The sequence below is a fragment of the Astatotilapia calliptera genome, chromosome 19, assembly GCF_900246225.1.
Source record: "Astatotilapia calliptera chromosome 19, fAstCal1.2, whole genome shotgun sequence".
Lineage (NCBI taxonomy): Eukaryota > Metazoa > Chordata > Actinopteri > Cichliformes > Cichlidae > Astatotilapia > Astatotilapia calliptera.
The window spans coordinates 22,164,076-22,185,888 of record NC_039320.1 but is presented as its reverse complement, the minus strand read 5'-3'; the positions used below and the strand labels follow the sequence as shown (position 1 = coordinate 22,185,888).

At 42.5% G+C, this 21,813-nt stretch overlaps 1 protein-coding gene across 1 annotated transcript in view; it reads left to right on the top strand.

The window, feature by feature from the left end:
* The first annotated feature begins 1,766 nt into the window (after positions 1-1,766).
* Positions 1,767-21,813, top strand: part of htr1d (5-hydroxytryptamine (serotonin) receptor 1D, G protein-coupled) — a 61,422-nt gene continuing 41,375 nt past the window's right edge. Inside the window, exon 1 of the mRNA XM_026152717.1 lies at positions 1,767-2,559. The gene's annotated coding sequence lies outside the window, so the exon portion shown is untranslated. The remainder of the gene's footprint in view (positions 2,560-21,813) is intronic.

Sequence of the window (21,813 nt, the reverse complement as noted above, 5' to 3'; positions counted from 1 at the left end):
CCCATATTCCCATCTTGTTCACTCATCTCTTTTCACTCTCCATGTGTTTATACACCACTCTGCATTTAATAATTAGTTATTATTAATCTCTGGCTCCCAACCAGTTGCTACAGATGGCTTCCCCTCCTTGAGCCTTGTTCCGCCAGATGTTTCTTCCTGTTAAAAGGGAGTTTTTCCTTACTACTGTCGCCAGGTGTTTGCTCATAGAGGGTCCTCTTCTCTCGTCGTTTTCTCTCTATTTTAGTAGAGCCTTTATCTTACAATATAAAGCACCTTGAGGAAACTGTTGTTGTAATTTGGCACTGTGTAAATAATTAAAATCAACATCAATAGGTTATCTCTTGATTAGTTAAAAATGACTTTTTATTATTATTATTTTTATTACAGTTTATTTAAAATAAACTGCCATCTTTCTTACACTCTTACATGCTGTAACATACAGCAGGCCTGTAAAAAACCTCAGACAAACAGCTCTCACTTTAAAAGTGTGATTCATGACTCAAGCACCACGTTTTTTATCTTCAGGTTTACAAGCCAGATTACAGCAAAATCAATGCAAATAATTGTCTTCAGACTCAACAAAAGAAGCTGCGTGTTCATTGTAAAACGGTCTTCACACTTATGGCTGAATGGGTTTCAATAATTTAGTTGCATACAAGGATAACTGGAATGGTAATGCACGCTCGCGCTTGAAAAAATGGTGAGGAAAGAACACACACACTCTCTTTCTGGCACTTGACATCACTTGACCTTTTGACTCATAACTGCAGGTGGAATAATGCATTGGAGTAATCATACTCTGATCAATAACACAACATGATTTAGAACACAGGTCATGATATGTACCGTGTTTATTTGGAAATCAATGTAACTCAGTGAAATGAATGAACTGGCTTAACCTCGTGTCATGTGGTCCTGACAGCTCTTTAACCATGTTTCAGTTTTGTTGTTTTGCTTTTTATTTCTGGGTAAATAATGGATGTATTCAAACAGACGGAATGCTTCCAATTATTCCCCTCTGTACTCGTCACTAAATGGTATAAATACAAGTATTAGGAATATGAGGTGTCTGTTTGTCACATACGAAAACAAGTTCTCTTAATGAAAAATTAATTGCCTTCTGTTATCTGCTGGTCTTACAACACATAATGAAAAGGTGTTGTGCAAATTTTACCAGCTGTGACGTGTGTGTGTGTGTGTGTGTGTGTGTCATGACAGCAAACCTGAATACAAGCAGGAACAACCACAAATCCACTACTTCATCAGGTGTTTATATTTTTGTCTGATGGTCACTCTTAATCCTTTTATTTTATTAATCTTATTCATTGTATATCTTATTGTTTATTATACTCATGTTTTAATATTTAATATATACACTGATTTATTTATCTTCTTTTTCATTTATGTATTTATTTTATTTATATTAATTTTATTGTATGCTTAATGTATGGTTTTTAACTGCTATCTCTGTTTTATTATTGGAAAGCACTTTGGTCAACTTTGTTGTTTTTAAAGTGCTATATAAATAAAGTTGGATTGGATTGTCTGCTAAGCAGCTAAAACTGACGAAATGTGATAAAACAGTGAACATGAGCTGTTTGGAGACAGCTTATAACAAAGCTTTTTAAGAATATGGAAAGCAACAGTGCATGTTAAGTGAAAGGATATAAAACTGTTCACACAGTCCAGTCACTTCAATTTTTACGAAATAAAGTGATCATTAGGCTAAATTATAACATTTTATGATGCTGATTGGTTACCAAAAGTCTTCTGTGTTGTTCCGACAAATGTTCTCATACTTTGTGCTAAGTAGCATCAAATGAGACATAAGACTGTCATGCATTGTTAAACGCAGACACTATACTGTATCTATCCATTTGAAGACAAAAACCTGTTTTGAATGTCATAAACAAATTTCAACCAGAGCTAAGTACATGCTTTTTGGCCAAGTTAGAAGCTAGGAGGCTAACTGCCTATGTTTTGCACTGCTTTTTGGCTAAATAGTGTGTTATATCTTCTATATCCATGAATGCACGGGGCATTTGCTCTAGTACATGAGACATAAGTTTTGTAATCAGACAGTAAACGTGAGGCTTTATACGGACATCCAAAACCCTGCCAATTTATAGCTAGGCTGCTAGCCATAGCTTGCTAATGCTGTCACTAGCAAAGAACGATCTGAAGGCACCTCATTTTTCTTTCTTGTTCTTATGTGGAGTTTATGTTGTGCTGGCTGCCTGGTTATTTCTTGTCATTAATGATTAATGCTCTCCTAGGATATTAGTGTTGTTCACTGCTGACACTGTAATGGAGTGAAACAGGCACTAAGGTAAGACATTTGGAACCAAGAGTAAACATTAGTTACATTTCAATCCATTCACACATTGTTTCAAAAAAAGTAAATAAAATAAAATAAGTTAGTATGTTTTCTTTGAAGTCATGGGAACCCTGTGTATATGATTTTAGGGCTTACAGAGTCTGCTTATCACCACCCTTATGTGCATGAGGACCACATAGCAAAATGTCATCCCTTTCCCTTCTAACGCCTGGGGCATAATGGTGAGCCTCTCTGTTTTCCTTTCATGTGCATACTCATTCCAGTTCTGCTCATTTACTCTGGATGCTCTTACTTTGTTGTACTTTGAGGCCAGACTCCTATCCATGCAATGCCATAAAAAATGATTAATTGCTCCAAGCTCTCATTTTACATTCTCTGTTACACATAAAGCAATACTGCAAGCCGGATATACCTCTGAGTTACCACTGAATCCCACAGGCAATTTGTTGTGTATCTTGACCAGTGACTGTAAAAGACAGTCATTGATCTTGACCTATTAACAATGCCTCAAATAGATGAGCTGTTGACCTTGTAAGACCTACTGTGCCTTACACTTTCCACTTCTGATCCACTTCTTTAATTCAGCTGTGTTTCAGATAGATTTAAGTGTTTCAGGAGTCTGAAATGTATCAGGTTTAATGCTCTGAGACACAAATTGCCCAACAAACCATTATATATGTTTTTACTTTCTATAGCTTTCTAAAATCAACAATTCACTATCTCGCCTTAACACTAATTTTCCTCTGTGTTTAGGTAACTATGTGCATGCGAGACTCTGTTATTGTCACTGTTAAATATTTATGGGGGTTTTTATATACAGTTACTCCATTGTCACAGGGGAATTGTGACTCTAGCTGAGGGGTGGCCAATCTCAGTCCACGAGGGCCGGTGTCCCTGCAGGTTTTAGATCTCACCTTGGGTCAACACACCTGAATCACATGATTAGTTCGTTACCAGGCCTCTGGAGAACTTCAGGACATGTTGAGGAGCTAATTTAGCCATTTAAATCAGCTGTGTTGTTTCGAGGACACATCTAAAACCTGCAGGGTGCTCTAGCTGGAACTAAACCAGCAATTTGATTCCAGCCAACCTGTACCTGTTAATTACTACACCACTGGAATGCATGCATGATTTTCTCAGTGTCTCACTTTGTTGTGGAGGTATTCTGGCCCACTGTTTTTTTCAACATTGCTTCAGTTTTATTGAGATTTATGGACATTTATTTATGCACAGCACAATCAAGTTTCAGCTACAGCATTTCAGTCAGGTTAAGATCTGGACTTTGACTAGTCCCTCGATTTTTTTTCTCTTTTCAGCCATTCAGATTGGCTCCTGTACAAACCTATAGCTGTCAGGGAGACCCCCTCACATTATAGCTCTGATAGTTTTCTGCACCGATGAGTTCATGGTTGACTCAGAGACTGCAAGGTGCCCGGGTCCTGTGGCTGTAAAAACAAGCACAAGTCATCACCACTCCACCAGCTGGTGTTATGTATTATTGCCAAACATCTCCACATTGAATTTGTCTGTCCAAAGCAGATTGTTCCAGAAGTCCTGTGATTTGTTCAGAACTTTGCGAACCATTTTCATTTTAAAGAGAAGTTTTGCTTTCTCCTGGCAACCCATCAAAATGAGCCATACTTGTTCAATCTTTTTTTAAATTTTACTGTCAAGAGTCTGAAATGCAGCTCTTGGCCTTTTTGCAGTTTCTCTGAGCATTGTATGAATTTGCTGGGATGTCAACTCCTGTAAAGACTGTGATATTATGTTAACACACAACTGAACCACACTTGATCAGTTAATCTAGCACTTTTAATTTTAGCACCCAGTACTTATCCTGTTAGTTCCTATGGAATTAGCAACCGTACATTCTTGCTGCTTAGGTTTCAACAGGACTGCATATGAAATTATTCTTAAGCAACTTATGTTGATGTTTAATGCAGGAACCTACAAGCAGCCTTAAAGTCACAGCACATTGTTATATCTGCCCATTAGATGCATTTCAGAAATAAACTCTTTGTCAGTAGAAAAATTGCAGATATACAGTATTTACCAACCAGGAAAATAAGGTCGTGTTGACCTACTATAGCACAAACTATTACAAAGACAGTCTTCAGTACTTTAGCAGGAGTCTATGTCTGCGTCTCTTCTCTTGTGTGTGATCTTAGATTAAAGTTGAAGCTCAAACTTTTCCTTGAAAGGCTGAAAGAAAGCGCCATCAAACTTTGTGTAATAGAAATGTCTTTTTAAAGCTGACGCTTTCTTCTCAGAACTTGTGTCGGTACTTCATTTGAATGGAACTTTAAAAAAAACCCCTCTTTGATCGCTTATGTCTTTTGTATTGTATGGTAACCTTATTTTCATCACCTTGACTCATACAGATCACAGTGGCTTTGTAAAAAGAAAAGGCTCACGAACATAAACGAGTTTGAATTTTAGCCTTACTTTGTTAAAGGGAAACCAAACAATTCTGAATCTTGGCTTTCATCAGCAAGTATAAAGCAGTTCCCATTACCGCTGTGCATCAGATAATCAGTTAATTTCATGCAGGACTAAACAGATATGTAACACTAAAGCAGCATGGTGATACTGAATACAGATTAAGCAAGATGTCATTATCATCACTGGGAACATGAGCCATTAGTTTGGTGACAGTATGCTGGTTCGCCCAACTTACTTGTGCCTGATTAAACTAGCATAGTTAAAAGGAAGCAAACGAATCAGGCAGTGGAAAACAGCTTTGTTGCTGTGATTCTCTGAGGATTACCAACTAAATGGTCCTGAAAGCAATTTCACTTTGCTAAATTGTTTAGAAATTACACTCACTTGTTTGCTCTCTAGTTAGAGCACTGTCACTTAAAAACAATAAACACATAAAATGCCCACCAAAAGCAATAGGTGTTTTATTTATAAGTTACTACCGAAGCTAAGCGAATATGCTCAAAGCTTTATAACACTGCCTTCCTGCAGGGGAAAAACGTTTATAATGTTTATAACTTAAAAATGTTTTCCATTCCCAGTTACTCGGTGGTACAGTGGTTTACACTCACAAAGTGAGGTATAGCCATCCTAGGATCAATGCAGACAAACCCCACAAAGATGTAACACAGTGTAAGTGGCTGTCCCATTTTGCTGCAGTTATTCAGTGGCATATTTATATGCAGATTGGAGACATTCAAACCTTCTGTTTAACTGTTGGCACATGTAAACAACCTATACTGTTTGCAGTAATCTGAAAATATGCCAGATAGGACAAAAGAAGGGAATAAAGCCTTTGGTTTGCCACAATGTAATCAGGTTGCAGTGTAATCTGCATGCATTAGGCTAATGCAGCACATGTAAATTATGGCATGTCGGCACCTGCTAAGGTGGTGAAAAATGAAATGAAAATAGTTTTATAAACACATTTTTGTGAATTGTTTGTGTAATGGGGTCCTTAGGGACTAGTAAAGCGCTATTCAAATACAGACCATTTAATGTAAGATTAGGTTCTCAAACTAGCTACCATGTTAATACTCCTTTAAATTTGGGAAAAGACATCCTGAAAAACGTGTTTACCCAGTCAGGTGTAAAAACCTGTTAATTATCTATTGTGATTCTGCTGGGTGGACTTTTTGTTTAGAGACCCAAAAGAAAGGCGAAGGAAAGAGACAAAGTCAGCATTTACTTTTAATAAGTCCAGGGAGCAAACAAAGACCAAAGCATGGAAATCCAAAATATCCGAAATCACCACACAACAGAGGAAGACTGAGATAATATAAACGAGAGGGGTGGAGGAAAGAGGTTAAAACTGAAAACTAGATAATGAGCCAGAGGAAGTAAAGTTACATAAGATAAACATTAGATGAACATTAGAAGTCAGTAAGTGAGGCCAGTATCTGATGGATGCTAAGATGCTAGATTTAGTTTTTGTTTTGCTAAGTTTTATTAGTTTTTATTATCATTATGACAGTAGCATGGTGAGGAACTCTTGTATACTTTTCAAGAGAAAATTATTCACGTACTCATCAAATTTTAATGCAGTGGGAAATTATGGTTGTACATATCAACCACCTACTCAGCATGTCTTCTCCAGGATGTCTGTCTCAGAGATGAGCAAATTAGGTGGTGAGGAGCAAAATGTACGTTCCACTAATTCCCATCTCATATTGCTTCATTTGATTGCTTTTGCAATGTGGAACAGATGCTGACCTTTAGTCACATACACATTTCACACACATGTGTGCTGTCATTAAGCTTGCTTCAACAGGAATCTTGATTATGCAGATTCAATATTATAAACTCTTAGCCTTTGTTAATGCGGCTGCGTTGGTCATGAAGTTCACCTGCTGATGGTTAATAGTGTTTACAAGGCTAATATTGGCAATCTGCCTCCTGAATTCATGTAGGTGGAGGCTGATGAAGTGAAATAGGTCTAATAGGGTAAACATGACCGTTCTGTTACCTAAAGTACTGTTCAGCTAGTAAATAGAGCGAGATTAGTGTTTAAATTCACTTCTATACACTGCATTAATACTGGGAGAAGTGGGAGATCAAAGGTTTTATGAAGTCTGTGGTCTGGTAATTCTTTTTTTTAAGTTCAGATAACAAATGGCTGGAGTAATTAAAGATCAGTGTGTAGGCCAGAGGGAGGATGGCACTGTGCTGCAAGCAGGCTGGCATAAGGTAATATATGGAGCAGCTGATCAGGAGGAGTCACTCCTGTGGGGAACCTCACTCAACTCTTTGGCTGCCCTGATTTTGAGAAATAAGGAGGACTGTAAATCTGGGGACTGCAGTATGAAAGAAGGAAGATGAGAAAATAAAGAACAGAGAGGCTGGAAGAGAGTTCAGAATGAGTGGAAAAGACAGAGACTTATTATTGTATATTTGTTATTTGCCTTTGTTCTGGTTTTTATCTGTCTCTTAAAAATGTGTTTCATCTCTCAGCCAAATTATGATTTTAAATTGTTTCATTGTTTTATATCCAGTACTTGGCCATTGTTAACCAATAATCAGAACATTGCCGTTGCATATTAATTGAACCTATTATTATAAGCTAAACTTACAAAGGCACTTACAGATTTTGATTTGTATTTCACCCGAGCATAGCATGTAGAGTCCACAGCACATCAAAGAACCCAGATCTGTGACACAGCATTATCAAGACCCCACCAGTAAGGAATATACTTTTTCCTCACATGTCCATCACTCTTACTCTCGTCTGGATTATTTTTTGGTCAGCAGCTCACTGCTGAGCGACATTTCAGACACTGAGATTCACCCTATAGCTGTCAGCGATCATGGTCCTGTATCTTTAACACTAATGCACTAGAATAATACTACGCCAAGAAAAAGCTGGAGATTTAATATATCACTACTTAAAGATGAAGACTTTATTAAATATTTTAAAAAAGAGTGGACTTCATATTTAGACTATAATGACACTCCCGAAACATCAGCTTCTGTTCTATGGGAAGCAGGGAAAGCTGTGATGAGAGGTAAAATAATTTCTTTCTCATCACATAAAAAGAAAAAAGAAAACAGGAATTAGAAAAAAACATCAAATCACTAGAAGAAGCCTACGCGTCCCACCAAGATCAGGAAACATTGAACAAAATACGCAAAACAAAACTAGAATTAAATGAGATAATTGATAAAAAAAGAAAATTCTTAGTACAAAGACTACGCTTACAAAATTATGAACATGGTAATAAATCCGGTCAATTTCTAGCAAACCAGCTAAAAATAAATAAAGAAAAAACAACTATATGTGCTGTTCAAGATTCATCTGGGAACACAATATATGAACCGATACAAATAAACAACATTTTCAGGGATTTCTATAAAACATTGTATTCACCACAAATAAACCAATTTAAAAAAGAAATTGATCAGTTTTGGACAACATAACTCTTCCAAAATTATTAGACACTAGAGCAATGGCACTGGATTCACCACTGACACCAAGTGAACTCCAGGAAGCCCTGATAAGTATGCCCAATAATAAGGCTCCAGGTCCAGTCGGCTTTCCTGCAGAATTCTACAAAGAATTCTGGACGATTCTAGCACCAGTTTTCTACAGAACGTTGTTGGAAATTAAAAAAAAGAGCAGACTTCCATCAAATATGAATTCTGCAAACATTAATCTCCTGCTAAAACCAGGCAAAGACCCTGTATATCCCTCAAGCTATCGTCCAATATCCCTTATAAATGTAGACCTTAAAATAATCTGCAAAGCTCTCTCAAAGAGACTGGAGAAAATAACCCTCCTCTTAATTCATCCTGACCAAACTGGTTTCATAAAAGGTAGGCACTCATCAACAAATACACATAGATTACTTAATTTGATAGACTACTCATACAGTAAAAACCCAGAAACTACAATATTCTCTTTAGACGCAGAAAAAGCATTTGACAGAGTTAACTGGAAATTTCTATTTGCAACTTTACGCAAATTTGGTTTTGGATCCTCTTTCATAAACTGGTTAAAGATATTATATAATTCCCCAACAGCTTGTGTCAGAACAAATGACCAGACATCCTCCAGCTTCTGTCTCTTGAGGGGCACCAGGCAGGGATGCCCACTCTCCCCTTCACTGTTTGCAATTTTTATTGAACCACTAGCAGCAGCAATTAGACAGAATTCAGTAATTAAGGGCATAAAATGCAAGAACGTGGAACATAAAATCAGCCTTTATGCGGATGATGTGTTACTCTTTCTCCAAAATTCACAAACCAATATCTCTGGGGTGATTGAATTGATAAACTCTTTTGCAAGAATATCAGATTACTCAATTAACTGGTCAAAATCTAGTCCTACTGATTAATTGCTCCCTCCATAATTCCTCTTCTACACCACTGCAATCGGGAAATATAAAATATTTAGGTATTAATGTTTCTCCCAAGCTTGCAGATCTAACTAAATTAAACCATATCCCACTTTTAAAGAAGGTAGAAGATGATCTGGCTAGATGGAAATGTCTACCCATATCACTCATGGGAAGGGTTGCCGCTATAAAAATGATGGTCTTACCAAAAATAAATTATTTATTCTCAATGATCCCAACTAAACCGCCACAAGATTGGTTCAGATCTCTAGATTCATGTATGTCCAAATTCCTTTGGAAAAATAAACCCCCACGTATAAGCTTAAAAACACTACAAAAGACCAAGGATAAAGGAGGACTAGAACTGCCTAACTTTCAGCACTACTTCTTAGCCAACAGGCTTCAGTTTATCTCAGGATGGCTAAAACATACCCTCTTAGATGAACCTTGGCTAGATGTAGAACAAGCACTTTGCAATAATCTAGAGATCTCAGACCTACCATTTATCAGCTCAAACATCCAACGACATGAATGCTTTAAAAGCATCAACATCAGCTCTTCTCTGACAGCATGGTGGGAGTTTCTAAAATTGACGGCGTCTTCATTAATCCCATGCAAACGTACACCTATCTGGAACAACCCTGACATATTACAAAACAATAATATGATAAACTTTTCAGATTTGCCAGGAGAATAACCTCCTCCTAAACATCAGCAAGACTAAGGAGCTGATCGTGGACTTCACTACAAAGCAGGCGAGGAATTACAAACCCCTCATCATCAGTGGCACGCCAGTGGAGAGAGTGGACAGTTTCCGATACCTGGGTGTCCACATCACTCAGGACCTGTCATGGTCCTGTCACATCAACACCCTGGTTAAGAAAGCCCGTCAGCGTCTCTTCTTCCTCAGAAGACTTAGAGACTTCCATCTGCCACTGAAGGTGCTCAAGAACTTCTACTCCTGCACCATCGAGAGCATCCTGACGGCAAACATCTGCACCAGGTTTGGGAACAGCACCAAGCAGGACAGACGAGATCTGCAAAGGGTGGTGCGCTCGGCAGAACGCATCATTCAATCAGAGCTCCCTGACCTGCTGTCCATCTACACCAAGCGGTGCAAGTCCAAAGCTAGGAAGATTATGATGGATCTCTCCCATCCCAACAATGGACTCTTCTCACTGTTGAGGTCTGGGAAGCGCTTCCGCTCCCTTAAGGCCAAAACAGAGAGAATGAGGAGGAGCTTCTTCCCCCAGGCTATTCGGCGCCTGAACCAGGTGTAGGACTGGACTCTCCCAAACACGTTACTATAAGACTGGACTCTCACACACGTCACCACACATTTCCTATAATCCTATAATTCCTATAATTTATAATCCTTATCTTTATAATCTCTTCTGCTATTTGCACATTCTTTACTGTAAATTCCTAAGTTAATTTGTAAATTTTTGTAGTAAACTGTAAATTGTAAATGTAAAACTTTTCTTCTGTCATTTAATGGTCGGGCATTGTACAGCTACAAGCATTTCACCCCCATGTCATACTGTGTATGGTTGTGTGTGTGTGACAAATAAAATTTGAATTTGAATTTGAGATTGGAGTGGTAAAGGAATCAAATATTTAGAACATATACTAGAAGGAACAGAATTTATTTCATTTGACGGGCTAGTTACACAATATGGGATCAACAAGAAAAGATTTTTAGAATATCAACAAATTAAATCCATAGTAAAAAAGAAATTTAAACCGGGTCAAGTTGAACTACAAACACCACCAAGTGTGGTTCAATTTCTTACTCTTAAAACCCCCAAATTACTATCCAAAATATACAGAATGCTTTCTAAAACAGATGAATCAATATCACTTCCTATTGCAAAATGGGAAGTGGATTTATCAGTTAACTTAGACCTAAACTTCTGGTTTCAGAATTGCTTAAAAACCTTTCATCTAATTAGAAATCCCAGTCTTCAATTAATTCAATACAAAATACTACATAGAGTGCACTATACATGTCACGGTTTGCCGGGGCAAGCCGTGTGGAATATGAAATAGGACCCAAAATGCGGCAGCTCTGGTGCAGATGAGTGTTTATTTACAGGGGTGTGAGTACAAACAGCGGTGGCGACAAAACATGAAACCAGAAACCTAAACTGGGTAAACTAATAAGACAAACCAGAATGAGGATGCAGGGAGGTCCGGAGAAATACATACAGGGAGAGCGAGGGGAAACAACACAGACGAACCAGCGATTACCAAGACAGAAAATACAACTTAAATACACTCAGAGAACACAGGGAGATTACACACAGGTGGGAGACACAGCTGGGAGTGATTAACATGACGAGACCAGGGAGGCAAACTGAAAACACTCACATAAGACGCAGACCTTCACAATAAAACAGGAACACACGGGGGGGAACAGGGTAAACACCAATTAGAGAACAGAACCAAAATCGCGAAGAGAAAACACAAAATGCTGGGTCAAAAGGACCCAGGATCATGACAGTACCCCCCCCCCTCAAAGGCTGGCCCCAGACAGCCCAACAAGAAACAAAACAGCCAGAAAAAACAGAAAACAACCCGACCAGGGCGGGCAGCGGGGGCCCAGGAAGGAGGGCTCGAAGCAAAACAAAACCGGAGCACCAGAAGGCCAAAAGACAAAAACAAAAAACGAGTCCAAAACCAAAAGAAACGAAGCACACCAGAACACAGGAAAAAACAGAGTCCAAAACAGAAGAGTTCAGGGGGCCGACAGCACAGGAGTCCAAAACAGTTCAGGGGGCCGGCCAAGGGGCCGACAGCACAGGAGTCCAAAACAGTTCAGGGGGCCGACCGTGCGGACGGCAACAGCGGCGACGTGGACACAGTTCGGGGGGCCGGCCGTGCGGAAGACAACGGCGGCCACTCAGGCGAAGAGGGTCCGGGGGCCGGCCGTGCGGAAGGCAACGGCGGCCACTCAGGCGAAGAGGGTCCGGGGGCCGGCCGTGCGGAAGGCAACGGCGGCGACGAGGGAGACGACGGAGCAGTTCAGGGGGCCGACTCAGGCGACTCAGCAACAGCGGCGACTCAGGCGATGGCAATCCGGACCAGGCGAGGCTGCAGAGGTCGGACTAGGCGAAGCACAGGCTGAAGCTGGACCAGGCGAAGCACAGGCAGAGGCCGGACCAGGCGAAGCACAGGCAGAGGCCGGACCAGGCGAGGCTGAAGGCTCTGAGGCCGGACCAGGCGAGGCTGAAGGCTCTGAGGCTGGGCCAGGCGAGGCTGAAGACACGGAGGCTGGGCCAGGCGAGGCTGAAGACACGGAGGCTGGGCCAGGCGAGGCTGAAGGCCCTGGAGCTGCAGCAGGCGAGGATGATGATGGAGCTACAGCAGGCGGCTGGACGGGCTGAACGGGCCCCTCGGACCCTCCAGCGGAGGCAGGAGGCTGAATGGGCCCCTCGGACCCTCCAGCGGAGGCAGGAGGCTGAACGGGCCCCTCGGACCCTCCAGCGGAGACAGGAGGCTGAACGGGCCCCTCGGACCCTCCAGCGGAGACAGGAGACGAAGGCCGGAGCGGTCCCTCGGACCCTCCAGCGGAGACAGGAGACGAAGGCCGGAGCGGTCTCTCGGACCCCCCAGCGGAGACTAGAGACGAAGGCCGGAGCGGTCCTACAGACCCTCCAGCAGAAGTCACCACTAAGCCAGCAGTCATGGAGTCCTCTGGCAAACACGAAGGCAACTGGCGATGCACTGAGCACTGGCTCTGCCCAGGCAACGCTGACATGGTGCAGTTCTCAGGTGGCTGCATAAACTTCAGGGGTCCAGAATCAGCCGGGGACTGAGACCTAGCCTCTGGGGAAGCCCTGGAGCGGCAAACTGTGCCAATGGCGGCTGAACCATGAAAAGCACCTTGAGGTGAAATTAGACTTTCTCCCTGCATGGAGTGAATGAGTGAAACCGGTGATACTGGAGCCAGAGCTACGGGTAGCGGGGGCACTGGAGCTACTGGGGCCTGCGCTACAGGCGGCACTGGAGCTACTGGGGCCTGCGCTACGGGTGGCACTGGAGACTGAACTGAGGGTGGCACTGGAGACTGAACTGAGGGTGGCACTGGAGACTGAACTGAGGGTGGCACTGGAGACTGAACTGAAGGGGACACTGGAGACTGAACTGAAGGGGACACTGGAGACTGAACTGAAGGAGGCACAGGAGACTGAACTGAAGGAGGCACAGGAGACTGAACTGAAGGAGGCACAGGAGACTGAGCTGAGAGGAGCACTGGCTGCGGGGGAGCTAACCGAGCTGAGAGTGGCTGCGGGGGAGCTAACCGAGCTGAGAGTGGCTGCGGGGGAGCTAACCGAGCTGAGAGTGGCTGTGGGGAGAAAAGCCTGCATGGTCGGAGGAAGCGACTGCAGAAGCCATGGCAGGCCAGAAAAGAGCCGTTGTAGCCGACTTTCCACGGCACGACGAAGCTCCTCTGGAGGGTTCTCCAGCCATAGCCCGAGGAGAATCTCCACATTGTACGCAATGTCGTCCTGGAGCTCCTCGGACGGATTCACTGCCGCTGGGTCCATGGTGGCTGGTTCGTACTGTCACGGTTTGCCGGGGCAAGCCGTGTGGAATATGAAATAGGACCCAAAATGCGGCAGCTCTGGTGCAGATGAGTGTTTATTTACAGGGGTGTGAGTACAAACAGCGGTGGCGACAAAACATGAAACCAGAAACCTAAACTGGGTAAACTAATAAGACAAACCAGAATGAGGATGCAGGGAGGTCCGGAGAAATACATACAGGGAGAGCGAAGGGAAAGAACACAGACGAACCAGCGATTACCAAGACAGAAAATACAACTTAAATACACTCAGAGAACACAGGGAGATTACACACAGGTGGGAGACACAGCTGGGAGTGATTAACATGACGAGACCAGGGAGGCAAACTGAAAACACTCACATAAGACGCAGACCTTCACAATAAAACAGGAACACACGGGGGGGAACAGGGTAAACACCAATTAGAGAACAGAACCAAAATCGCGAAGAGAAAACACAAAACGCTGGGTCAAAAGGACCCAGGATCATGACAATACAGGTCATCGGATGTTCAAGATGGGCTTTACGTCTACCAACAACTGCTCACACTGCCAAACCAATTCACCGGACAATTATATCCACGCTCTTTGGTTCTGTCCACCAGTTCAGAAGTTTTGGCGCGAGATATGTGAAGACTTATCAAAGTGTCTGAAATGTAACATTCCAACTTCCCCCTTAGTGTGTTTGTTGGGCAGCTTAGATAATGTCACTTCAGAAAAGAATATAGCCCATATGGTTTTCACTGCCCTATGCATAGCCAAGAAAACAGTCCTCATGAACTGGAAAAATAAAAATAATCTTAATTCTAACCAATATAGAAATTATCTATTAGATTACATTAGTCTTGATACAGCCTCTGCCACCACATCAGATCAATTGCTCTGGGCTCCTTTGATCAGTTCCATCACCTAGTGGGGGTGGGGGGTCATAGTTTGGTCCCGCCTTCACTGTTGTGATTGGTGTGGGGGTAGGGACAGGCTTAGGGCGTCAGGGGGTTCCCCGGAGGCATCTTTCTTGGGGGGTTCAACCCGGGGTAGCGGTAATGTCCAATTAGGGGCTCTGTTGGCTCTCAGGTGACGGTTTCCTCGTGGCTACGTGCAGCGGGGCTAGGGGAGGGTCTGTGCTGACGGACGTGGGTTACTGACCTGGTAGCCTGGCTGCCCCTGGGTGGGTCCGGGATGGGCGTGAGGTTCTGGGGACGCTCCGTCTCTGGGCTGGGGCCTTGGCCGGGCCTCGGGGGCTTGGGTCCTGGTTGGTGTGTTGCCGGGGTTGTGGGCGGGTGGGTACATAGGGGGCCCAGCCCTGGCGCAGGGTGCCGCCGGTGCGTCGAGCCACCTGGGGGGCTCTTCAACTGGTGAGGGAGGTTGTCACACCTTGCAGGAGCTTTCCTCTCTTCAGGAACTCTCTCTGCAGGAGGGGGAGATACAGGAGAGGTGGAGGAAGATCTCAGCCTGGGCGTCTATTGTCTTATGTAGTCTGGAAGATGAGTGGATGGTGGGGTGGGTGCAGTTTTCTCTGTGGTGGGGTTGGGTGGACTGTCCCGGGCTCTGTGGGGCCGAGCGGCGCTGCTGCACTGGGCCCCGGTCTGGATGGGCCTGGGCCCCCTTTCCCTGGCGGGTCGCGGAGTATGGGGGTGCCTACTGGGGTCAGCCGGGGAGCTGGCCCCAGGGAGGGGTCACTTGCCCCTCTCCTCCTTCCATCTCAGCTGCCCCCTCCCCTCCATCCACAACCACCACCATGCAGGCTTGAGTAGGGTATCACAGGGTGCCAAGGAGCTCCCCCCCCCCCCCCCTTCCCCTCGTCCCTTCTGGCTGCTCTGCTCAATTTTATCACACAGACATCACATTCACACTCTCATTCACATACTATAGCAGCTTGGGTGGGCACTTCAAAGACCACAGTACACTCACCCTGGCGTCGTGCCCATCTCATTTAAATACACGTAGACTGAGGGCTAGCAGGAGGGACAGCGTTACCTGCTGCTCTCTGCAAGTAGCCCACCCTCTGGTTTAATGCACTTAGAACACACATGCATCAGCACTACAATGAGCGGGTGGAGGGAGGTTTGGAGTCTTCTCTCACCCCCGTTCTCTGCGGCCTGCTGGAGCGGGGGGGTAGAAGGAGGAGTTGGCCGTCCGACTGCGGTCTGGAGTGTGGGGCCTCCCTGCTGCTGCGGAGTCGGGGCAGTCTGCCTCTCCCCACCGCAGGGAAAAGGGTAACACCACCTGGGTCTGGGTGCAGTTCCCCCTCCAGGGGCAAGGGTACCTAGACCCGGTTCGTAGAGTACGCTTGGGGAGTGTGATCGTGTGTACAGCGTCTCTTTATGTCTGTCTCCACGTTGGTTGAGTGTGGAGTAAGTGCATATGAGAGCATGAGGGTGGGGATGGATGTTTGTATCTGTGTGTGCCTGTATGTATGTGTCTATATGTCAGGTTGGGTATCAGACGCCACCTCTCTGGGGACATCTCAGGCCCTCCAAGGTTTGGAGGCCTATCTCCCCCCACCACCACTTCCCCTGCCAGTGGCGGACTCCCTCAGACATCGGTGCATTGGTGGTTCTTTGTGTCTGTGTCTGGCGCGTCACTGCAACTCCCCCTGGCTTCTGCTCGGTGGCTGCTGAGTGACCCCTCATCTGGGACTCTCCTCAGCTCTTTCTGGGACAGTGGTGCGGCTGCCCCTCTGTTGGTCTTCCTTGGTCTCTTGTGTTCTGGGGGCCTCTGGATGTCTGGAGTTTTGATCTCCTCCAAACCTGCTTCATGCCCTGGAGGACGGGGCTGTGGCCCCCCCACACCCTCTAGCAGATCATTACATGAAGGAACCTTTAAAAAAAACAAAAACAAGCGCGTCCATGCTCACAGGTGTACACACGGGTGATCACACACAAAAACTACACCCTTTTTGGCTCCTACCCCAAAGCACACTGTGTTCTGTTGATCTTATGTGCTGCACAATAATGTTTAATATTTAGTATTTACTGTCATATTCCCATATATCATTGTGATGTTGTTTATTCTATTACTCTTGTTCTCTTCTGCTTGTTTTCTTTTTTCTTTCTCAACAGGTGATCCAGGTGATCGATAGATGCATTTTTTTTATTATTTTTTTCTGCCCATTCTGTTGGTTTTTGTTTTTTGCCCTTCTCCCCCGTCCCTCTTCTCAGCTGTTTCTCTTTCCCTCTTTCTTTCTCCCCTTCTTTCCTCCAGTCAAGTCTGTCCCGTATTCAGCAAGTGAAAATAAAATAAACAATAAAAGGTGAATCAAATGGACCATTACGGCAAGGCTGGGATGGTCAATTTGGTAAAGTAAATCCGTTGGGCATCTTTCTTTGCCTTTAGACAACAATTCTGATGGCAAAAGAGCCAAACGGGACAGGCAAAAAAAAAAAAAAAAGCATTATCAAGACCCAGAAACAGTTACAGTTGACTGAAGTCAAAGCCTCCGTTGTTGGTTTAACAGTGAATCCAGGCAGAAAACTGTGTATTAATCTAGTTTTGGAGTGTTTACAGCAGTGTGCATTCATGAATAGGGGTTCTTTACCCTGAGTCTGGTGTTGAGGGTAAAATTCTTGAATGACTTAACTCTTGAGGTGCATCTTGGTTGTACTGCTTCAAGTAATCAGCTTGTCCGGATTATCACACAGTGTAAACATCACACAGTAATAGGAATGAAGGAAGTGGGCAATTACTGTAGCAAGACACCCATGGTGTCTTGCATAAAGACAGTTGCAATCAGAACAGTCAGTATAAGCCAAAGGGAAGGATTTTTTCATAGATTTCTGTGTAGGTTTCTGTCTAAAACAGTTGATTTAACAGTTTTTGACTTTGCTGACTCGTCTCAGCAGAGTGATTAATGATTTATTGTTTAAAAGTTGGGAGAATCCTCTTTTTCAGGTAGCAGCAGCTGACGTCAGCTTTAATTAATGTCAGCTCCAGAATGACTGCAGAATGTCCAAAGAAACTTCTTAAACCTTTCGTTGAGCACAACGCATCTCTTCACTGTCCATATGCTCAGTATGTTCCAAACACTGCTATTTTCAGCAAATGTAACAAAACAAACTTCTTCCAAATTACAATGATTGACATTGACTGCTAAGGTTTGGGATTTTCAAGAACATTGGCTTAATTTATGCTCTGACTCTGAGTTTTTTAAGTTTGTATTGGTGTGGGGGACTGTATGGTTTATGTTGTTATGTGGTAATTATGAGACAATGCATTTCAGGTCATTTTACAGAACATGAAAGTAATGTATCGAGTAGTGTAAGAGTTACTTTTGTTGATGAGAAATTAAGTAATGTACTCCATTTCTTTTAACAAAAGAATAGAGTAAAGTGTAATGCACTTACTTTTGGAAGTAACAATCCCAACACTGTTGAGCAATGATGTGGCATGCTGCCGCTCACAAGCTGTTTGTCTCTTTCTCCATACTTTTCTCTTCCCATTATTAAGGTATTAATCTTCATTTTATCTGTCCAGAAATGTACTTTACTAGAATTGTGCAGGCTAGTTTAGATGTTTTCTGGCAACGTATAATCATACATTCCAGCCTTGAATGTAACCAGTGGAATGCACTTTGCCGTAAATCCTCTATCTTTACATTCAAGACTGCACTGGTTTGCACTGATATTGGCTGATGCTTTCTTGACATGGTTCGATGTTGCAAAGGAGTTTTTTTAATCAGAAACAATTCATTCATTTTAGTTGTCTTCTGTACTCTGTCAAATCCTTTGGTCTTGTGCTTTCCTTCTCTTTAAGAAATGCCTGATTGTTGATTGTTTAACTACTCCTAAGACTTTTTTCGATCTTGCCAAAAGGTTGATTTCGGATTTTTCAGCCTATTTTTGGCTTCCTTCACTTGCATCTTCTTGGACTTCATATTGGCAGTTCCAGTGAAAAGCTACCAAAATCAAGCTCCAGATCTTTTTATGGTCTTGGTGAAATTGCCTGTCAGTCAATCATCAAATTAATTTTGAGCCTCTCAAAACACTATGTATAAAAGTGGCAGCAATACCAAAGCAATTGTTGTTAAACGCTTTGAATTAAAGGTTAAAGTCTACACTTCAGTCACATCTTAACTGTGCCTTTTAAGGTGCGCTGCAGTGGTGTTGAGAGACATTGTCCAAATACCTGTGGACCAAACTTAACAAATACTTATATAACATGAAAGTCTAGCACAGATCAGATAGAGGATGAAGTCATTACACTTTATCACAGCTGACTGAAAAACAACATTTTCCAGACTGCTGTAAATCTAAAAGTAGTTCCATCTGGAATAAATGTAATATAAAAGTGACACAGACTGTCAAGGATACAGGGCAGGTTGTTGTTAACACCATATGACAGATGATCAAAAAGAACATGTGACTCATGTAAATGCACTCAGTGATGGAGGGCTGTTTAATAAACCAAGATTACCAAATAAAAAAGTAGTCAGAAAAAGCTGCTTCACGAAGAAGGATTACATAATTGGGACATGACCATGGAAACCCCATCTCTCCAAGCTAACCCTCACCTGTGGTTAATTTTTGAGCTTAGCATTCACTAGCTTACATTGTTTACAGAATCTATGTTTGGCTGCTCCTTTGATTTAAATAAGTTATGTTCTGATATTTATAATCTGTCCTCAAACTGGAGGATGAGGTTAAGGTCAACCATAGTATTGAACCATCAGCTACGACCACATGGGGAACAACAACAACATAACCCCTTTCATGGACTTTCACGTCTTATAAATGCTCATTTTCACAATGGATTTTTGATATCATTTTTATCTTTGGCCCTGCGACATTCTGATGGCTTCTCCAAGTGTAGCCCGTCTATCACAGCTGGGTAAGCTTACTCAACTTATGACGATATGATAGTGGAGCCCTTCTTCTGTGACCCTGAACTGGATAAGTGGAAGAGGATGAATGGATCCATCGTTATATTTTGGGGGTAAAATAAAACCCACACCGTGAACATTGAACCTGTGCCTGTACATGTCGTGGTCTTGAAATCAGAGTTTTGACTTTTGTAGGTTCATGATTTCTTTTGGGTTTTGACATTTCACTCATTGTCCTTTTTTTAAAGCAAAGAAACTTGCACACTTAAATCTCTCTGTTGGATTTAGAATTAATCTGAAGTCATTTAGCAATATTTTATTAATTAACTCACTTTCTTGCTATAAAATAAATTACCGCACCGGTGTCCAGATGAGTACTTTAGGATGTTTACACATCCTATCCTATTGTACACAGTCATTCATAAGTAAAATCACACGATGATGTGAGTAAAACCAGTGCACTCCTTTTATATTTTATTTCTGCATCATGTGTAATGTGTACAGTTTGGGTTTCCATGTCAGTTTTCTTCATTATGAATTGATGGTTTCCGTAATTTATAGTCAGTTCTCAAATCTGATGTGAATTTGTTTGATATCATCAGCTTTGAAATAGATTTATTAAACAGATTCATTGACATACTGTGCTTTTTCCCTCATAACCTATTCTATAAAATATGATGAAGAGATGTCAGAAACAACTTGTTTGTCCCTTCCCTTCAAAAGCAGTGAAAAGCAAACCAATGACTGACGGGCAATATAATGTGTTATTACTAAGCTGTCCCTTTGCCCATGTTAGCTTGTCCTTGAAATGTAGAGCCTGACTGGGTGGTAAAGTTCAGTTTTTTCTTTCATGTTTCTTTATGTCAAAAGAATGAAAAATGTAGATTTCCGCACCGCAGAGCGGAACAGACAGGCTGAAGAAAACAGTCAAAACCACCTGAACATGTCGCTTGTTTGTAGACCTTTTAAAGGGTTCCTTAAACGTTTTCACTCTATCATTGGCAACTTTATGGCAAGAAAAACAGGTTTGACAGGTGTAGCTGGAGGGATTTTTCCATCTGACTTTCTTGATTTCCACATTCCTGGTAAGTTTTCAGCAGTCAGAATTTTAATGTCTCTTGCTGGGTTTGTACCAATAGTAAATTGCTACTTCTGGGACAGGGCTCAGAGCCCGGCTCTTACTTGTATTCCCCCTAGTCACCTAAACATCACACAAAGGAGAGGGATCCAAAACAAGAGAGGTAGTTGTGCAGTTGTGATTTCCTGATTTAGGGAAGGGAAGGTTGGGAAGACTGAAAAGCAGCATCGGCCACATAATGAAAAGGAATGGATGCAGAAGCAGATTGATATTTTTCTACAGTCGTTTCTTGTTTTTCTCTTACAGTATCAGGTCATGTTAGGTAACTGATGCTTGATCTCACAGCAATATGTTTTGTTATTGATAAATAAATGTAATAATTTGCTTTCTTTTTAGACTCATTCCCAAAGCGACATGCCTTTCTTCTTTCTTTCCATCTTGTCTATATGTCATTCTCCGTTTCCCCGGCTGGTCTGTCTTTCCATCCGTCATAGCCAGCGTGCTTGTGGGCTCGTGCACGTGCATCATCGTATTCTGGCTAAATGCTAAGAGGCACTTGCAGATTAAGAAAATTGCATCGGAACAATAGTCTATAATAGACTTTAGCTGCATGCTGCCGGGGGGTGACACCCCTATTATACAGACAAGTGGAGCAAGTCGCAGGGCTGTGTCAGCACAACAGAACTGCTCAGAGGAAAAGCCCCGCCACCAAAAACAGAAATAGAGGTGCCATGTGTAGAGATATGGAATGCAAATATGTTTTCTCAGGCAGAGTCCAGAAGGTGCAGAGTCAATTTTTTCTTTCTGCAAAAGGTGAAATGTGTTCTCTTCCAATAAAATGCATCAGCTTTCAGTACTTCAATGTACTTAGAAACTCTAATTTGCCGCCTGCATTAAAGGCAAATATTCAGCATTTAAATGATGACTACTACTTAAGTGGTTTAATCATTAATCTTGTGCAAGATTTTCTTTCCCTATTTACAGCTTTAATTACATTTTTAAAGCTATAATTGCATCATTAATAGCTTAAATGAAGTCACCTTCTTGATAAGATAAGCTTACGTCTTTGTGACCTTGAATGTGATAAGCTGCTCAGAAAACTGATGAATGGATGCATATTACATTTTCTATGAGGCATCTCAACCTTTAATAAAAACCTAATTTACCTCATTTTTATTGAGCATTAAAACAGCTGCTTTTAAG